A 20,794-nucleotide genomic window follows, 5' to 3' on the forward strand; every position below is an offset into this window, starting at 1 on the left:
GTGCAGGGAAAGGGGGTCCCTGGCTGGCTGACAGTTGAAAAGATCCTCATGCCTACTTTCCACCCAGATGACAGATGTAGAAGAAAGGCTGTCAACTCATTTCTCATAAAGCAATTTTAAAAAGTCTGGCATCTTTCAGCTCACACTGAGTATGAGCAACACACTGAACCCCCAAATCCTTTTTGAAAAAGCTGTGTAGTAATTTCACCAGTACAAACCTGCCAGGTCAAGACTAAATGTAACCTACCTAGCTATTTTGTGTGAGGTCAAATGTATGAAGTGTTCTATTTTGTGAAATATCTCACCACAATATTTCACTGCATTAGTCAATTAAATTTTAAGCCTCTGCATTTAGGAATGATTGCTACTAACAGAAAGTAACTACCACTGCACCTTAACCACAGTAAATGCTGCACAGATACAAGAATCACTTGATAAAAAACAAAAACAGAAACAAGCAAATAAAAAATTAGTTTTAAGCTATCCTACAAAGGAAAAGAATGCGATTTTACTTCCCTTGGTCAAAGCATAAGCTCACCATTTATTGCAACTTGTTTGATAGCAATCTGTTAATACCTGTATAAAGGTCCTTGAGGAACCAGAGGGAAAACAGCACAGAGAAAAGAGCAACATAAAGCAAACTTCAGGACATCTGATGAATACCCAAGCAGTGCAAGAGGTGAAAATGATTAATGGTGTAGTATCAGCACACAACAGCACAGTGGAAGTAAGATAGCTGGGGTTTAGAAAGCAGAACCATTAACACACAAGGTGAAGTGACCATGCAAACACCGTGGCTGAAGGACAAGGTAGCAGGAAACAAAACAAAGTTACTGCTGCCTGTAATACCAGGTACTAAAAAGCCAGGGCAGCAGGCCAAGACACTGATGAGAAAGAGCAAAGCATGGTAATTATTCCTCCCCTCTCATGACAAACAGCAGGGTTAATTTTATCCTGAAACAAAAACCATATGCCATCGAAGGAGCTTTACAGGATCAGCTCAATATCCTAACCCAGCTGTCTAATAAGAACTTTGTTTTTCCCTAAATACTTGGCAGTGGAGAAAAACATCACATGGTATCTTGCAAATTATTGGTCTTTCTCAAAACCTCTTTACAAAAGGAAAAAGGTTTTTAAATATGACCCTACAGGAGAATATATATATATATATATATATATATATATATCTTTGCTCCTTTAAAAAATTCTCAAATCTAGATGAATTTCCAGAAACTTAGGGAAAGTCTGAACTCAGGCTCATATTCTGATCATCAATATGAAATGTGAGTTCTGCCTTTGTTATATCATTTAAAGAGCACGTGTTGTGAGCTTCCCATGAAGTTCAAACAACTACTCTTCTTTTGCATAGCCAGACAACAAAATGTGATGCAATTACAATTATATAGCACCCTTCTAGTGAAAGTGATGCAGCTACATGTTGCTATGCTGGCAGTCAGACCCAACATGATTCACAATGGATTTCAACTTCTTTTAGGTAGTGGAGACAGCTAATTGAGATTCAGAGTAGCATAAGGGAAATGGCACTTCTTATCAGTGCAGAGTAGAGAAACTGCCCTTTTACACATTAACTTTATCTCTGTTCCAGTACAATCCTCCGTTTAATGTTTTATCTGATGATGCCATACATTTTCCAGACTGCTGCTGAGCTCCTGTGGGATGTTACAGATACCATGGTCACTGCACTAGGTAAGCTTCCTACAGAATATGCAGGACTTGGAGAGAAGTGACAAACAAACTAAACTATCTCCTCTGGCACTATTTAAATCATACCCTCTTGTTACAGGTGTACATACAGCAAGCTACCATAAGGTCCATTTGCAACAACAGGTTCTGTCTCTGACTATTTTCTATGCTGCCTTAAAAAAAACCAAACAGAAAGAAACCAAACAAAAAAAACCAAAAAAAACACCAAAAAAGTAATACAGATTCTTTAAAAATATAATTATTGACCATCAGGAGCATCCAAGCAATGGAACTGTCATAGTGCTTTGATATATCAAAATGTTTTTAAATACTCTTATGATAGAGGCATTATAGAATGAGTTGCTTTCAAAGGGGAACCCAGTAGCTCAGTATCTTATCTTTTCATTTCTTGTTATTCTGTTTGATCAGAAGGCACAGCAGGCCTCTCTACCACTGCTGCCAGTGCAGCATTCCTGCTCAGTGGCTGGTTATGTTGTCTGCTCTTATGCTTTCCAACAACATGGTTTGATCCCTTAATGGTGAAGGACTTGACTCTCCTTATGATCTCTTCCCTGGCCTTCATTCAGCCATTGCCAACTTAGAGCATGGTACATGAGATCCACCTTTAAACGAAAGGGTCTTTAAAGTTTTTGTTGAGACATCTGTCCCAAACTATTCAAAATATTTTCCCCTCTACTGTGCGTTCATTTTACATGAATTCATAGAACAAAGTAAAGTTGCAATTGTAGGTCTCTCATTTCTGTACTAGATCTATTTTAGTACCAAAAAGTATGCAAAAGCATTATTGAAGCCTTTAAACCATATGTTGACTAGCGTCAGACAGTCTTGCCTTAAAAACATGAACTAAAGGGCTCTTCATAAAAATAATCTTTTCACAGCTCCTCATGATTCAGATCCTGAGCTCTCAGCCTTTCACACAGAACATGAAAGAGACAAGCTGAAAGGCAAGGTCCAGAGCAGTTAGTTTGATAAGCATCTCATTTTACTTTGCCTCCTACTCCGTGTATCCAAATGTTAAATATCCATCTCAAAGTAAAGATGCTCCCTTTTACAGGAAGCTGATAGCCACTATTTTTGAAAGGCAATCTTTAGGCTGGGTTAGAGCTCTCAAGACAGCACTTTTCCAGAGAAGAGCGTGATCTGTATCTGAGCAGGTAAGGACTGCTGGGGATCAGGGACTGTGCAGAGACCCAGCACGCCCTGGCTCTGAGCTGACCAGCAGAGCCCTCAGCAGCATGCCAAGGACAGGCACCCTGCAATTTGGCAACCTGCCCTCAGGTTTGCTGTGGAGCAAAGGTGCTCAAACATCCCTCTATCCCCAGGTTTTCTGGCAAATGTCTTGTTGATCCAATGATATCACTTACCATTAGCAGAATGGGTCTCTCACCTAGGGAGTGCCTACACTAATTTAGCTCTGTTTATATAACCACTCAATCAGAAAAGTTCTTTCCTGTTCATATTTTATATGTTTTAGTAATAAACAGATGTTTCTTCAAAACTGGCAGTTTCTTATAGTCAGAAACTGCTCAGAACTACTCCTTGTGAAAGGAGATGTTTTTCACTTGGGCCTAATTTAACCATAATCCTACCTAAACCTTGTGTTGCTTCATAAGTTTTATAGCTGCAACTTACCTAGATTAGATATTTTGAATCACAAAGTTATGATTACAGTGAAGTTAATTGCATTTATGTTGATGACAGAATTATATACAATTCCCTTGCTTGTTTATCTTCTCAAGCACTGAGTTTTGGAGAGTTTTTCAAAGGCACAAAAGCCAGAGAAGCCTCTCCTGCATAAGGAGTTATTTGAAATTTGGCACCGCACTTTAAATTTGGCCTGTACCTTAACTCTGCCAGCCTTTGAATGGACTTGGGCTTGTGATCAGTGGGTTTGCTTCTAAAAATCTGTCTCTTAACATTTTCAGAAATTACTTGTCTGACAGCTAAGGAAAATAGTTCAATGGTTAGTGCTTGCTTGTTGATCCAAACAGTGGGAGTCAGCGCTTTCTTCCTCCTCCCCATCCTCAGCCTACTGCTCGGGCCCTTCCTGTGAGTGACATTTCTGAAACAGCACTGTAGGAGTTGCCAGGGAAGCTTTCCAAATACTTCAATGAGCATGCAAACATGGATACAGTTATACTGGATCTTATGGTCGTAGTGCAGCTTATATCCACTCTGGAATGAAGATTGACTTTAAGTGTGTTGACACAAAGTTGTGTTAACACAGATCAATTTAAAAAAAAAGCAAAAAACCAAACCAACACCCCCCCCCCCCCAAAAAAAAAACCAAAAAAAAAACCACCACAAAAAAATCAACTCAAATTCCCTGGTATAGAGGAGTCCTCAGTCTCACAACATTCCAGTTCCCATCTGCAAAATAATGCCTTTTTTGCCCATAACAAGAATTGAAATATTCCGTTACGAAGCTTCTCACAAAAATCCTGTCTTCAGGTACTGTCAGAACCACTCCTCCAATCTACATCTCTAGATAAGATAGCTGTGTTTGGATGACATTTGTGCAATTTTGTTGTGAGTCTGTCTTTAAAACATCTCTGGACTTTTGACAGATTACCTTTGAGAGTCACCAGTTTCCAGAGCAGGCTCACAACACGACCATATTCTAAACAAAGTATTTAAGACAGAAAGGTAAGACTATTTGCCTTGGGGGAAGGCAATATTTATACCAATCTGCCATCCAAAACAACATATTGTGGAAGTACAATCCCCAGTGCTCCAGAAACGAGGGCTGTACCAAGTAATCTGTTGAGATACAACATATTGAGAAAACTGAACTGCTGTAACACTCTACCTTTATACCAACTGCAATGTAAGACATGCTGTTAGCTTTTAAAATGAGATACTTGAGAAAGAACAACCTAGATTTCCTCTCCCATCCTGTTTTTCTGCCCTGTGTTAGGCATTACATCTTTTCGAAGTTATCTCTTAGCAGATGTTGCTGACAGTCTGCAAATGCCTGTCCTCTCAGGCAAAACTGGTTACAAGTTTTGTGTAAGTTTTCATTCACGAGCCTTCCTCCCATCTCTCTTGCCTCATGCAGGTCATCCACTGTTCTGCAATGGTCCTCTGCTCCATGGGCACATCACACCAGCAGTAGCACAAGGACCACACTCAGTTCTGGAGCTTCCTGATATGGCCACATTCTGCTGTTTTGGTTTAAACATCCCCTTCTCAAGCAAACTCAATTCTGGTTATCCCTCAGCATTAGATTCTCAAAAGAGATGTGGACAGGCTGAAGAGAGTCCCACAAAGGGCCACAGAGCTGATCAGAGAGAAGGGAAGAGTGTCATATGAGGAAAGCCTTGGGGAATTGGGCTTGTCCAGCCTTGAGAAAAGGAGGTTTATGGGACACCTCCTCGAAGAGTGTCAGCAAAGAAGATGGAGGCTCCTCCCTTTTTTATGAGGCATTATATGGGAAAAATGAGGGGTAATGCATACAGATTACTCATGATATTCCAATTGGATGCAAGAGGAAAATTTTTCATAACAAGAACAATTTCCATTGGAATAATCTCCCCAGGAAAGTGGTGAATTCCACAGCATTAGATGCTTTTAAGATTAAGATAGACGTGGTAAAGGGAGACCTTTTCTAGACTATGCTTTTGCCAAGAAACTTTGTCTCAAACTTCGGGTTTCCTATCACAATTCCAATGCTACAATTCCAAGATTATGATGATTTTTTTTTTTTATCTGAACATGAGGTTTAATTTCATTAAGTATTTAATACGGCCCTTTGGTAGTCCCAAAAGGCATTCCAGAATAACAGCTGAACCCCAAGAATCAGACCTGTTACTCAGATATTAGGAGCCCTTAGAGTTAAAACCAGAGCAATCTCAACATAACCATCATGAAGTGATGAACATTTAGACTCATCATTATTTACAGTATGTACGAATTTCTTCATTTGTATGAAAATCCTCCATGCAGGAGAGCATTTTTTTGCTTCCTCTTCAACCAATGTGCACTCCCATCACCAAGAAAATTTGAGGTTTAGACAGGTATCAATATCAACCCATAGATGGTCTCTTCTGCATAAACCCATTTACCCACAGAGACTTTTTTTTTTTTTAATGGACAAAGGCAGTCCTCCATGAGGGAAGGAAATGCTTGTTATGAATAAAAACATAAAATCCTCATTCTCCACTTTGTACCATGTAAGACAACTATGTAAAAGAATCTGTTCTGGCACCCATTCCAGCTGTGCTCTCTCTGCAGTCTAGGAAAAGAAAAAAAAACTCCACAATGTGGTAACCTCTGCTCTGCCTTGATTACCCGTACAGAAAGTTAAAAACCACATACATTTTTCATTTCTCAAACTGTCATGATGAAAAGATATTTTGCAAGTTTTCTCCAAGACAATGTTATTTGCTGAATAGAAACACAGCTTTTGGAGGTAAAGTTTCTACTTATGAGTAGAGTTTGCCAAACAGAATAATCAAATGAAAATTTCAGATGTGAATCAATTAGAAGGCAAGATACCCATACCAAAAGAAATTAAAAACAGGGAAAACAAAAATACATTGATTCTCCAAGTCCTCCCACAGCTGCACTCAAGACTGTTCAGACAGCACTGGTCTTCATTAAAAGCATCAAATCACTGAAAAATCAATTAAGGATGAAAACAGTGTATTCATTAGTGTGAATATCTTACATGAGAAAGCAAGCTGAAACACAAACTCCTGCAGAAGCATCCTTTCCACTGGAAATCAGAGCAAAAGAAAAAAAAATTTAGAAACCACCACTTCAGACTTATATCAGAACACCTTAACCCTAAGGAGCCATTTGTATATATCGCAACAGGTCAGAGCATTGCTGTTTACACTCTATTCTTAAATCCCTTGACAAACAGGGACACTACATTTACCTATTTAATGCTTCAGGGAGTAGTCATGTTTTATACAAAATTTGAGTTGTCCTGTCAACAGCCTAGTGCTGTATCTGCAAAAAAACATTCCACAATTCCTCCTACATTATCCTCTTGCAGCTGTCTTTGCACTGACTCACCTTCATTAGCAGATATTCCAAAAGACTTTCTTACCTCAAAAAATCCCCTCCCTAAAGTTAGTCCTGCTACCTGCCAGCCTTGCCTTTTGTGTAAAGCTTTTCCAAAAACAGCTGCTCCAATCCTTTGCCTTCCTATTTTGATGCTTCCCTACTGTACTTATTTTTGCCTCACCAAAGGAGAGTTTAAAATCCACTCTCTGGTAGCTAGACTCTATAGTGAATAGGAGTCACAGATACAGAGATTAGAAATAAAAACTTTATCCCAGCCTTCCTTAAAAGTTCAGTTTTCAAATGACTTGCAAGTGTCCTAGGTTTTTGTAGCACTCATTTTAAACCCAGTCACATTTTCAAAACTATTTATAAAAATAATATTCCTGAGTTATATCTGAGGTTTTCCCTATGATATATGACAGAGATTCTACTTGCTTTGGAAGAGCTGCCTGATGAGCGAAGGCCTGTCTGTGGAAAAAAACATGATGATGATCCATAGATAGAAGAAGTACATGCCCAGAAAATCTGATTTCCTCTGCCAGCAATGCTATGCTGCCTCAGAAACTGGCCTCCACATCACAGTGTCTAGGGCCATGTACCTTAGATGCAGGAAAGAACTAGTCCTGCAGAAGGCCACTTCTCATAAAAAAATCCATAAAACATTTCAGGAGGGGCTTTATTGTGCCAGAAAATCTGGAAGATGTGCTTCTCACAGCTTCCAACACAAAATCACTGCAGTTAGGAGATGTCCTTTCCATGTGCTGGTGCCAGGGTAAGCCTGTGCCTGACCTAGGCTCACCACTGCAAGGGATAAAAGCCTACTGCACTCCCTAAAGAAGGGACTGTAGCAGGACTTGTCCTTTTTTCCTTGGATAAGGAAATAACTCCAGTGCTTCCTAATCACTGTGCAGGCACTGACAAGAGTGAAAATATAGCTGTACTAAATGAAGCCATTTTTAGAAATACAAAACTAAATCAAATACTAATAATCCAAAATTCATATATGAATAAACCACACTCAAAAAAATCTCACTTTGTAATCAAGCACAATCTGATTTGCCTTGCAATAGGAGACAGAAATGTGACACATATCCCTCAAGTGATAGGAAAGCACCTCACAGAAGAAAAACAATACCCACAAACCCCAAATCAAATAAACTACTGCTCACTAAACAACTATATTTGAATTCATAACCTTGAGATTGGTAATGCTATATACCTAGCAGGAAACAATCTGGAGCAATTTAGGCATAGCTCTTTGTAACTGGTGGGAATCTTCATAATTGTCGAGAATGTTTTTTTAATAAAGAGCAGCAGAGAAAGGAAAGTAAAGTATAGTTATGTATACATCCCAAACAATGTTATAAAATAAGGTATTGCTAATTAAGCACACAGTCACAGATAAGACAGAGCAAAAAATCAGACTTCATCAAGAAAAAATCCCTGTATAGACCTGGGAAAATAGCAGGAAGTCTTGTCAGGTGAGGTTTAGGCTGGATACCAGAAAGAGGCTTTTCACACAGAGGGTGGCTGGGCACTGGAACAGGCTCCCCAGAGAAATGGTCACAGCACCAAGGCTGACAGAGTTCAAGAAGTGCTTAAACAATCTTCTCAGGCACATGGTGTGGCTCTTGGGGATGGTGCTGCACAGAGCTGAGTTGGATTTAATGATTCTTGTGGAACCCTTCCAACTCAGCTTAGTCTGTGATTCTGTGATATGGAAACAAGCATGTTCAGACCCAAGAGGTACAGTGATAGCACCTCACCAGGAGAATCTTGCTATTAATTCAAACCTTTTACATAATTCCTAATGTACATGAATTTGAGATGCTCACTAGGATTTCATCGTGTTCACCAATGTTTTCTCAGGAGTGCACACAATTCCCCAGGCTCAACACACACAGGACTTAGGTAAAACTTCCTTCCAGTCAAACTTTAAGTCTCTTCTAGAGTCCTAAAATTTCCCAGGCTTCTTTGTGCTAACAATGTGCTACCATGGTTTTGAATTATGTTGGTCCTTCCTTCCTCCCATAAAAACAACTTTTATGCTAGTGACATATAATCCACCATTACCTGTTATTTCACAGGCAAAGCCAGATTCCCTGGAGGACTAAAAGTATCCCTCTAAGAACCTTTTCTTTCTGCCTACCTCACTACTTCACGTATCTACACGGCCATTGTTTAATGACTACATTTTTAATGTAATGTCTCATTATTTCTGCTCAAAATCTTGATGAACTACAGTCATACTTAAAATTTAACCTTTGCTCTAATTGAATTTCTTTGCTCATTGATTTTTTTTTAAAATTGTAATATTGCTGATGCCCTTGGTATTGTATCTGCTGCAACACAGAAACTGTCAATATATATGGCCCCACAATTTGCCCTTCACTTCCTCAGCATGTCCTCTAGGCCCACATGGTTTCAGGTCATGTTAGTGAAATGTTTATTTGCATATTTCATTGATTTTTCATACCCAAGGAAGATGTGCCATGGTCACTCATTGATTTTTCCCTTTGGCTATAGTTATGAGAAAACTGATCTTATTACCATCTCTGAATACCTAGATAACTTCAATGATCCAGCAAAAACTTGTCCATACTCAGCTATCTCCAGGCTAAAGTAGAGCCATGAGTAACAGTTACAGTGAACCCAAATACCACTGTTCTAATGAAAACCAACTTTTTAATTACGATTTTGAAAGAAAGTCAAATATGCTACTCAAAAGGAAAGTTGATATTATAGAAAACCTTTAAAATACATAGATTCTGGGAAATATAGAAATGCACTAATAGGATTCTGCACAACTTTTTTTTTTTTTTTTTTTACAATTTGCCTTAACCCATCTTCTAGCAAAGACTGCAAAGAAACATGAAAAGTAAATGACATGCATCTGCATGACAAAAATTCATTTTTCTAGATATTTCAATTGACAAGCACAGTCTCAAGCTTCCTCTGGTCTAGAAAACTGGCAAGCCTAGACATGCAGACAGGGTAGGACTTATCAGAAATATTTATCTTCTTATAGGCAAAGAATCCAACAGATGAATGCAAACAAAGCAGAACTTCAATAGGAAGCTTCTAAGGAAGAAGACAACAGGAAATGGGACAGCACAAAACAATAATTCAACTGAAGCAGGCAAGCCAACACCTCTTAATTCTTTGTCCACTGTCACAAATTCAGAACACTTCTCAGAGCTGTTGAGTCAAATATCATGAGCCCCCTGTGCTTCAATGTTGAGACTGGGAGAAAACTAATATTTTAGAAAAGTCTGTGCTTTTACCACTGAAGAACACACCATTTCTTCCAAATGTATAGACTGAGGACATTATTTCACCTCTGAGACTGGATGTGGACATTTAACATCTGCAACCTCTGGTTCTTCCAGGGAAGTAAAATTTCAAGTTTCAAGAGCCCCTTTGTGTATTGGCTTGATCCCACTTATCCCTCAGCTGCTGCCCAATCCCCTCACAGCCTCTCAAGTGCTGCAGCTCCCCAAAACAGTCAGTGGCCAAGGGACTTGACTGTAACCTCCTACAGAGTGCAGGAATCTCTTTCCATTTATTTTTTTTCTGCTTAGGCCAGAAATAACACTCTTAACACAGTCAGAGTAAGCTCTGCTCCAGAGATAAACTGGGCACATTTCTCTCCACTCCTCATTAGCAAATAGGAATTGAAGAATATGGTTCTTTTCTGGGAAAGTTCAAGGAAGGAGATCACACATGACAACAAATTGAGTAAAGAGAAACACTTCCATTAGAATTTAATGGATAAATAAGGATGACAGAGAGGACAAACACACTAGAAAACTCACTAGCCACTTCTAGCTTTATGGCCATAAAAACCCTCTTCTTTTTTAAGAGGAGCATCCTCCCTTGTGACTGAAGCTTCTTCATGAAGTACCTTAGCACTCCAATATCTACCAAAGATACAACCAAAGATACAGTTAAGCCCAGCTACCAGAGAAAAACAACAAAAATTTCAAATATTCAGGTCTTTTGGTATTGACAAGTTTTTTATCTGAAAGATAAAACAGTGTCACAAATTTGCCACAGACCTACTACTATTTTTGTACATTCCAGTAAGATAAAAAAAAAAAAAACATATGAAATCATATAACTTAGTTCACTCCCTCTTTCTACATTCACTGAGATTGGTGACATCTGAACTCTAACCATAATGTAGCCATTTTATGGTCAACATCATCTCTCTCCCACTGCCATTTGTTTCACAAAATCACTTCCATTGTCATGGACTTGAGATTTACAGCTGTAGCTGGCAGAACCATTATATCAAGGGGGAAAAAAGAGAAATAGTTCATAAAGAGAAGCTGACTATTGCCTTAATTATTGAGAGACTACTACATCACAAAAGCACTGAGATTTCAAAAAATGACAAAGTCACAAAACTCATAATTTCAGAACCACCATTCATTTTAAAACTCACCCAAAGTTGCATTTGGCAGTGGGATTTGGAAGACTTTATAAGCACTGACACTTTTACTCTGCATTTCTCAGTCAGGCCAATCATTCCAGCATTTTCTTTTGTTGCTCACCTCCAGCTGATGTCAGGCGTCCAGACAGTTGTCTTCATTTCTTTAGCTTTTGACACCCAGGATACATTGTTTATGCCTCACCTGTCTTTTCCTGTGAATGAAGAAGGTTATATTTTTGAGTTTTTATATTGCTGCATTACCTAGTTCATTATCCAATCAGCTTACAAATCAAAGTACACTTCAAAATCCTGACTGAATAATCCACATACCCTATACTCTACTGCCATCAGGCATGAATTTCACACACTTACCACTTAATTTATTCATTGATGACAACAGTCTGTCCTGTCAGTCAGCTCATTATGTTATATAAAAAGAACAAAGATTTTTATTTGCTGCTTCTTACAAGGAATTGACATAAGCCCCTCCATATCACACACCCAGCTAAACAAAGGTTTGAAAGCACACACACAAACACATTGCTTATTTATATACTCAATATAAAAAATGGTTTCTGTATCTCATTGATATCACAAAATATTTCCCTATATAACTTTGATGTCTTTCATGGGAGGGGTAATTACTGCAATAAATAACAAAATATAGAATTTAAAAGTATAAACCAAATAAATCAAACTTCAGGTGTGAATGTGTTGTTGCAAAACAGCTACAACACAGCAATATGCTCAGTGCTCACAAACACAAACATAACCAATTCTGAATTTGTGATTACTGAGCCTCAGCATCAACAAACCTGCCATGATTCTACTGTGCAAAGTGGGGGTGAGCACTTGCAAGCACTCTAAGTATTCTTGCTACCTTATGCTTGGCTCTGCAGGAGCACATGGTGTGGTGTTTACTAGGACAAATGAAGCCAGCTGAACAGGAAAATACCAACTAATTACTTAGGAAATTGCTCAGTAATTACAGTTCTCCTTTTCACCACAGGGCACATGAGAAGAACACAACCTGACTGGTGGGGTCAACCTTCTTGGCTGGTCACCTGTCACAGGGCAGGTGACAATACACCTCAGTTTAACAGGTATTCCAACACCTTGGGTGAGATGCTGGCAAACACAGGGAAGGCTCTGGTTCTGCATGGAAAGCTCTGTACTATCCCTTGGGAAATCAGACACTTGCACAGAGTCAGCCATACACACACCTTTCCCAGGTGGGCTTTACCTGCTATCTTTGTGAAAACAGCCACTATGTTGTACCTCTGCTGTTAAATAGAGCAAACATTGCAGGAGCAATATTTTTTATAAAACCATATTCTTTGCAAACTTAAAAGCATTATTAGATGGAGCAAATATACTTCTATTTGCCAGACACAGCAGCTCTCCTTTGAATGTTATCTTGTATTATATGATAGAGTATATTGTCTCCCCCTTATCCATTTGCTTAAGCTTCAAAATGAGGAGAACTTTTATAACAGGTAAATACAAATAAGAATTGCTCCAGGAAGTTCAGTTTTGCATGAGTTCATCCTCACTCTAACCCTACCCTTGTATCATGTGAAAGCTTCCCAACATGGTACAATCAGCCTTATTTTGTGTTTTGAAATAATATTGATGTCAGGTGCAGGAAAATAAAAATTCATTTAGGTTTACTTACATCTTGAATAGGACCAGAAGCTAGTTAAAAGTTAGAAAATTGTAGCAAAATGGCAATTTGCAAAAACAAAAATATAACATGGACTCTTAAGAAAAAAGCTAAGAATTTCAAGGACTGCACTATTCCCAAGGGGCCTATATTTTTACAATAAATTGACAAATCTTGAAGATGCAGTAAGATTAATTGGACACTGACATCTAAGTTCAGACACTGAGAAGGACTTTTCATGCTCTGGTGGTGAGTGCTGTAAAGGCAGACTCTACTTCAAAATAGCATGAAAATGAGCAAGAACATCAAGAGAACTAATTGGAGTTATGTCAAGGATCCTTATAGAGAGTTCAAAAGAATGAATAGATCCCTGGAAAAAACAAACCAAAAAACCTAACACAGGTTTTTCCTATTCTGTCAAGTGCTGCAATAGTTAGTCAGCATGCCCTTGCTACCCCTTTTGAGTGTTCATTATTGTCAACACAAACTTCCTTAGGCTAATCAAAGTCAACAAAGGATTTAAAGGGAATTCACCATCATTAGAGACTCTTAGAATGTTTAGACACACATGATGCACTCTGTGAAGTTTAGCATACACAGAGTGGTGCACAGCCCTTAGTTAACTTCAAGGTTTTAGTCACACATAGACAAATGAATTGTTGTTCTGCAGATGAGCAGTGTACTGCTGCAGTCATTCTGCCAGCAGCATGAGCCACTTCAAAGCCAAACTTCTGTTTTGCTGGGCATGAAGCAGTTTTGAAAACACTACTGCTTGCTAAATACTAAGGGAAAGGGCAGGATCTTTGGTGGCACATAGTGGCTCAGTATCTCTCATGAAGTTTGAAGGGTCTTTAACATTCCAATAAAATGTTGTCTGCTTAATTTGAAAACTTAATGGTCCTGCTACATTTTCTTTTCATAAACATGAAATCATCAACTCTTGCTGTTCTAACATTTTGGTAAATTTGTTCACAGGACACAAGTATTGATGCTTTGTAATTCTGATGGAAGTGATTGCCTTGTTACAGGACAAGGATTTCTGTTTTAAGACAGGGCAAAGCTAAGTCCAGATATGAATAGTGCAAGGAAAAAAAAGATTGGTTGGAATTTGCATCATTTTATCAGAAAAATAGGTCTCCACACAAAACTCTTTACATCCTGGTATGCCCTACACCAATCTATGGGCAATTTAGAGCATTGATCTCTAAAGCAGACACTTATTTTAAAGCAAGCAAAATCATTACTATGCATTTACTGTAAATAAAGCTGACTTAAACCTTTGGGAAAACCTGCATTCTGCCAGCTGCCTACCAAGCTGGAAAGCAGGTTCCTGCAGTGCTCATAACCTTGGATACCCTGGTGGCCTAGGAAGCCAGCTGTCTAGGGAATAACTTTAAAGAACAGAATCTTTCTTTTTTTTTCTGTTGACTGGTTCACTAGGTTTCTCCTCACAGATATTTAAACTACGTAAAAAATACTGGGTTTTTTTAGCTTTTGATCCAATTCGGTACCAAAATAATTCCTTGTTCCAACCTTTCCCACCCCACAAGTTAGGAAGAATACTTTCCTCCCTATGAAAATTGTATAGGAGAGAAATTCCTTTTTTCTAGCCAGCACCATCTGGATGTAAAGCTTAAAATGTCAAGAGGGCATGAAGGGAACTGCAGCAGGCCAGCTTCCTACAGGGGGAAGGCTAGTATTAATTTACATACCCATTAAAATTCAGCATGCTTCAAAAAGATAGAAGAAAATTGAAGGAGATAATATATAAGTGCAGTAAAAAGTAACAAGATGCAGAGATAGCATAAAATCAGGAAAGAGAGAAAAAAAAAACCAAAAACAAAACTGCAGAGATTGAACACTCTAAGAAAGGAGAATGCTGAAAACCCAGAACCTAATATGAAACTTAAGAGAAAAAAAATCACTTTATAGGAAAAACCAGTAAATATACCTAAACCAGCAGATCTCAAGCTTGTTTGAGCTGGGGTTTCATCTAACAGCAGGACCTATTTCCAGAGCCCAACCCCATGTCAATCACTTAGAAGAAGAAAGATGCTGAATGTGCAAGATTCTCTGGACTATCACTGCTCCCAGTGCTCTAGGTCTTCCCCAGCTTGACTTTATACATTGAGACAACAAGGCATGGCAAGTGCAGAAGAAGCATTTTTAGGGGAAAGGTGCCCTGAAGCTACTATAACTGGTTCAAGCAAGATTTCCTCAGTTCAGAGGATAGCATGTGGCAGTGACATCCATTTCCATTATCACCACAGAGAGATGAAAGGCCCAGGGTGTCCTACCCCTCATCAACCATGCCAGCAGCCTGATAGCATGACAGCCCCAGGTTCACAAAGGCAATTCATGGAGGTGTCTCTACATCCTTCTGTGGTGTCTGCACTGACTTCCTTCAAGGGCCTCCAGAAACTTGGGAAACAGTTTTGTTAAAGGAAAATGCTGAACATGTGGTAGGAATATCCTCAGGTAGACATATTGGAGCAGCAGCTGGCACAAGATTAAGGTTGATTGGATCTTTAGCAATTATTTGTTCATCAAGATACAAAATCAGCATCGCCCCTGTGAACTGTGGCCTCAGCATTCTCAAAAGCATCCATAATAACATAGCTGCTCTGAAGTTTCTTCTCAGGAAAGGATCATGTTCTACAATAAATCTGAAAACATGAGTAGGAAGAAATGTGGAATTATGTTTGCAAACAGTTGAAGCTTCAGACCTTCTCTTGGCCATTTTCTTTCTCAAATCTTCCTTCTTTTTTGCCCTGTTCCCCTTTTTAGCTTCCCTGGCTTCAATTTGCTAGATGCAAATTCAATATTTCACAGTTCTGTTATTAGCTTTAAATTGATATTTTATTGTTATAGTCAATATTAATGCTTTTCAGCATAGGAAAATTACCATTGATCTGTGCACCACACAGCTTGTGAAAACAGCAAGCACAGAATCCCTAGGTTTTTTTTTCTGTGCTGTGACCTTTGCTATGAAAATGAAAAAAAAAAAAAGAATAAACCCATTCCATGAAATTGCTTCTTCTGGCAAAGATTTGTTACACAGTGGTTTTCATTCAGTGCTGTGACACAGCCTTGCAAAATCATGGGATCGATGGGCTCCAAGCAGATAGAAAAGCACAAATACACAGTCAGTGACAACACAGGTCTGCACCAGCCCAAGGAAGTGCCTGCATTTCACAGCAAGATGTCTGGTGCCAGCTGGGAACACTGGGCCAACAAAATTGAGAGTTGATGCAGAGATTAGAGGTGCCACCACTTTTCATTTCTACACATTAGAGAATTTTCAAGGTAAAATAAATTCCAAATTCAACCCTCAGGTCAGCAAAACAAATCCTTTAAAGCATAGATTCTTCCAGACAAACAGCAAAGTAGTTTAAGAACAGCAGATTCACTTGCTCATTACAGCTTTCAGAATAACTATATTTCAGAGTAAATACCATCCTTATTTAACAAAGAGTTTAAGAAGAAAGGGCTACAACTTAAAGAGCTAGCATTTAAGGATAAAGCCACAGGGAGAACTTAAAACATGTCAGCTCTCAACTCTGTATCAAGATACCAAATCAGCAAGATTCAGACCAAGTCTATACAAGCTACTTCTTAATTTGGCACCTTGTGTGACTTCAGCCTCATATTCCTAAGAAAGTAATATCCTCATGTCCTCATTCTGTCACTCTAAATTTCAATGGTACACAGAGTTTTGTCAGCTGGATTCCTGACACACACTCAAAACAGGCAAATGGTTTTAAAAAGGCAAAAAAATATACGCCTGTCTCTTCTGCTCCCCCTTCTATTATTAAACAAGAGCCCAACAAGCAAACTACTAGGGATTTTATTTTTTCATCTTGCAAGGAGTCATGATCTCTTCAGAATCAATTGCAACAGCAAAAAGAAGATGCTCTGTTTCACAAAAACACACAAGACCACAAAGCTGCATTGATTCAGTTCCTGTCTGGGAAGGTGTTGCTGCAATTAGGATCAGCAGCACCACCAGCTCTCAGTCCTTCACTCCCAAACACTACACCCAGTTTTACTGGGTGGGCAGACCTGTGGCCCAGCAGATATGACAGAGTCTATAGTGTCTTAGGGTAGGCACAGCACTGCCCTCTTAGCACCCTAAGCCAGCTGCAGAAGGGACTCACTGAACTTCCAGAACATAATTCAGTCTCAAAAGCATGTAGCAATTTATGAAAAAAGATGGCCAGCCAAGCTTACAGCACTTTCTGTATATACAAATCTAACCTGGAGCTGTTAAAAAAAAAAAAAACTGAAAGCAGTTTCCATTTATTTTTTTATGTCAATAGAAAGATTTTAGCCAACCAGTGTGTTATTACAATCTAATACTCTTTCACAAAGAACACTTACTAAAACAACATTCAATAATTTTTGAGAAGCGTGTTTTAAAAGGTTTAATCCTTGAATTAAGGAAATCAAGTGAATTCCAGGATATTCAACACTAGACCTACAAAACAAATTGACTTTTTTCAATAGTTGAAGTACAAGAGTGTGGTGCACAGAAATCCATTTCAGGATGACCCAAAAAAAGTGTTTTTCGCTTTCAACTGACCTAAAAATTATTGAAAATATTTTGGCTTTGGTTTAAATATGACATTTTTTTCCTTTGAAATTGCTTTTGTTGTTCTTTAAGTTATGTTTACTAGAGGTTCCTATAAAAAACAATCACTTAGAAAAAAAAAAAAATCACAGAGTGGTTTGTGTTGTAAGGACATAGTTCAAGAATTGTTTGAACAACACTCTCAGGCACATGGTGCAACTCTTGGGGATAGTCATGTGCAAGGGCAGGAGCTGGGCTCAGAGATCCTTGTGAGTCCCTTCCAGCTCAGGATATTCTGATTCTGTGAACCTCCTGGCCAACCCCCATTAAGTATCTCCAGAAACAGACACTTCACCACCTCATTTCCTCACCACTCTTGTCATTTTTACTGAAGATGGGACTCTTTCTAAAATCTACAGGTGGTTTGGCTGACTTGCAACTGCATCTTTTGGCAACAAAGCTCCACACCAATTTTTGTCTGACTCTGCTGGTCAGCTTGTGCTACCAAGTCATAAATGCCCAGTGACAACCTGCCAACCAAACTCAGTGCAAGCAACATACACACAGGGCTAGTTTATATCAGCTATGAGCTTAATCTGATGAGATACAAGCCAGTACAAGGAAGGCAGCAGGATTTATTTTTTTTTCTCTCCCTCAGACTGAATTCAAATTGCTTAGTGCAACAAGGAGGAAAGGGAGCAGTAGTAAGGGGAGTTCCCAATGTTTTTTTAGACAGAGATTACGTAGCTCTGAATTTGGTGCTGTATTCTGGCAGGGAGATAAGGATGAGAAGGAGAATGCACATGGCACATTGTCTCAAGACTGTCTGCACAGTTCAGGAATAGCAAGAGCACGTTATTCACTGCCTTGCACTTCCCTCTGAAGAGACTTCTTTCCTCTTCTCATTAAATACATAGTAAATAAAAAGAAATACAAACCCCAACAATCTTTTGCCCCTAGCAGAAAACAAATAATGCCAGGACTAAGATTTCCTGCTACAGAGAGCAAGCTTTCTTTCCTTTTCCTATCATGGTTTTGTAGTTCATGTGGGAATGGTTAGATAAGTAACTTAAAGGGAGTGAGAAGCCCTGATACACAAAGGAAATAAATAAATAAAAAATAAATCTGGAAGCATTAAGACAGATGATGGTAATTTACCTGCAGTGTAAAATACTGGTAAGACAAGTAAATAATTGTGAGAAGCAGCAGGAGGTAGAAAATAGACAACAGGGGAACTCTGCAAGAAGGAGAAAGAATGCAAAGAAATAAATTGAAAAGAAGGAGCAACTGCATGGGCAAAGATCCTGAATGCTAGAAGAGCCAGCTGAACATGAGATAATTCAGAGGGACAGGATTGCACTACAGTGTGGGAAACCCTCAATCTAAGATCAGAGCCAGTGTCCTTTGGGACACAAAAGCAACTGAGTCACTAACAACAGAAATGTCCACACCTTTCAAAATACTGCACAGTCCTTTCTGAATTTTTCCCAAAATATCACAAGCTAGTGAGTGTCTGTCTCAGAGGCCCCTGAGAAAACAGGGTGACCCAGCTGTTGAGCAGGGAATTGTGTCTTCTATCAGTCACTACTGAACTTCTTCCAGATCTGGATGCTGAAGGAGCCCTCTCACAATGAAGTACAAATGATATTTGTTTTATCTGAGCTTAAAAAGTCCACGTGTTTTACAGTACCAGACATTTAATAATGCTTCTTTGGCAAATTTTCACTTTTGATCCAAGTTCTCACTGCTCTTTCAACCATCTGCTTTTGAATCCTTTGTACCAACTGATACAAATGGTGATAGGGTTCCATGATTTCTTCTAGAATTCACTGTGGCTCAAACAGTTCCTTCTGTACAATTAAGATGGTGTGTGTGGATAAATATGAAATCTGTTTGCCACATCTCTTTCTCTGGAATATTCATTGCTCCCAGGACTTAACCCATACACCCTATTTACAAGATGAAACACCTTCTCTCATTTTTTTCAATAAATATCATGAAAATATATTAGATTGCTGGGATTTATACTGAGATATTTGGCAAGATTTTCAGGTCTATCAAAGAAATTGAATATGTGGTTCTTCTACACAGAGAGAATTATCTGAATAAATAATGCATTAGGAGAATTTCACTTTCTATCTATGTCTGATTCATTCTCAGATAAGCATGTATACATTTGCACTGGTGTCAGTCAGGCTGCACAATACAAACAGAAGCAAATGTGTTTCAGTCAGTTTCTTTAATATTCAGGGTAGAAAACTGACCAGTAACACTGATACAGTAAAACAAAACAAAACAAAAAAACCCCACACAAAAAAAAATCTCCTCTTCAGGTATAGGAAAGGGAGTAATTTATTTTCTTTGTTTCAGTTTTCATTATGTTTGGTTTTGGTTTTACTTGTAAAGCTTTAACATAGGAAACACATAAAACCAGCTATAAAGCCTTTATCAACTGCATCTCACACAGCACTGCAAAGCACTTTCCAATAGATCCTAATTATGGAAAGCCAGCCCTAGAAGCAGCAGGTTCAGAAGAGCAATTGGCTTACTGGTAGTTTTGGACATCCATCTGTCCACCAGGCCACTTGTCTGCACACATGGACACTATCATAACACAAGCCTGCTTGACAGACAGCTGATGGGTGCACAGAATAGGCTTGACGTGCACTTGTGTCTGCATAAGATGAAACAGAGGTGGTTATCTGTATAACTCTGAAGGAGAATTTCATGATACTCTATGATTTTCCCACTTGCTGGCACATGGAAACACAACCTTTTGTTACTGGTATTGCAGGGAAGTGTTCAGACTCACAAGGAAGACATACTGCCCATCACACTGGATCTATTGTGAAGTCAATGGCAACTGACTGCTCAGATTTTGAGAGGATAAAAAAAAATACTGCAAGAAAAGAGTGCAAAAATAACTTAATTGTAGCACAGGTAAAAATAGTGTGAGATGATTTGCTTCTTCAGAAATACATCTCCTTTAAAAAGTATGCATGGTTCCCCATATTTATTTATTTCTCATCAATTTAGTGATATAGGCATGCACCATTCAACTTATCTTTTAGATATAGACAAGAAGAATTCAGTATATGTCATACAATTAACGTAGTAACTAATTTTTCATTGAAAGATCTCTCTCAAGCCTTGCTTTATTTTAATTTTTCAGTTACAAGACACATAAGATATTTATGCCTTAGATCTGTAAGAAAGGCAAGTGTAGAAGTGAACATGGTTGTAAAGACAATGACTTACAACTCAGAAGCAAAAGGCAATTTTTTTGCTGGATGACACAGTAATATTTTTTATGTTCACCAATTATTGCTTCAAAGAGCAAAGGAATCCTCTGTTCCCCATATCCTCTTGGTTAGATCCATAGTGTAAA

At 38.6% G+C, this 20,794-nt stretch overlaps 1 long non-coding RNA gene across 1 annotated transcript in view; it reads right to left on the reverse strand.

Annotated features, from left to right (window-relative positions):
• Positions 1-20,794, reverse strand: part of LOC306799355 — a 140,300-nt gene that overhangs the window by 50,266 nt on the left and 69,240 nt on the right. Inside the window, exon 2 of the long non-coding RNA XR_013773587.1 lies at positions 11,295-11,385. This is a non-coding gene — a long non-coding RNA (uncharacterized lncRNA). The remainder of the gene's footprint in view (positions 1-11,294; positions 11,386-20,794) is intronic.

The sequence above is a fragment of the Erithacus rubecula genome, assembly GCF_903797595.1.
Source record: "Erithacus rubecula genome assembly, chromosome: 3".
NCBI lineage: Eukaryota > Metazoa > Chordata > Aves > Passeriformes > Muscicapidae > Erithacus > Erithacus rubecula.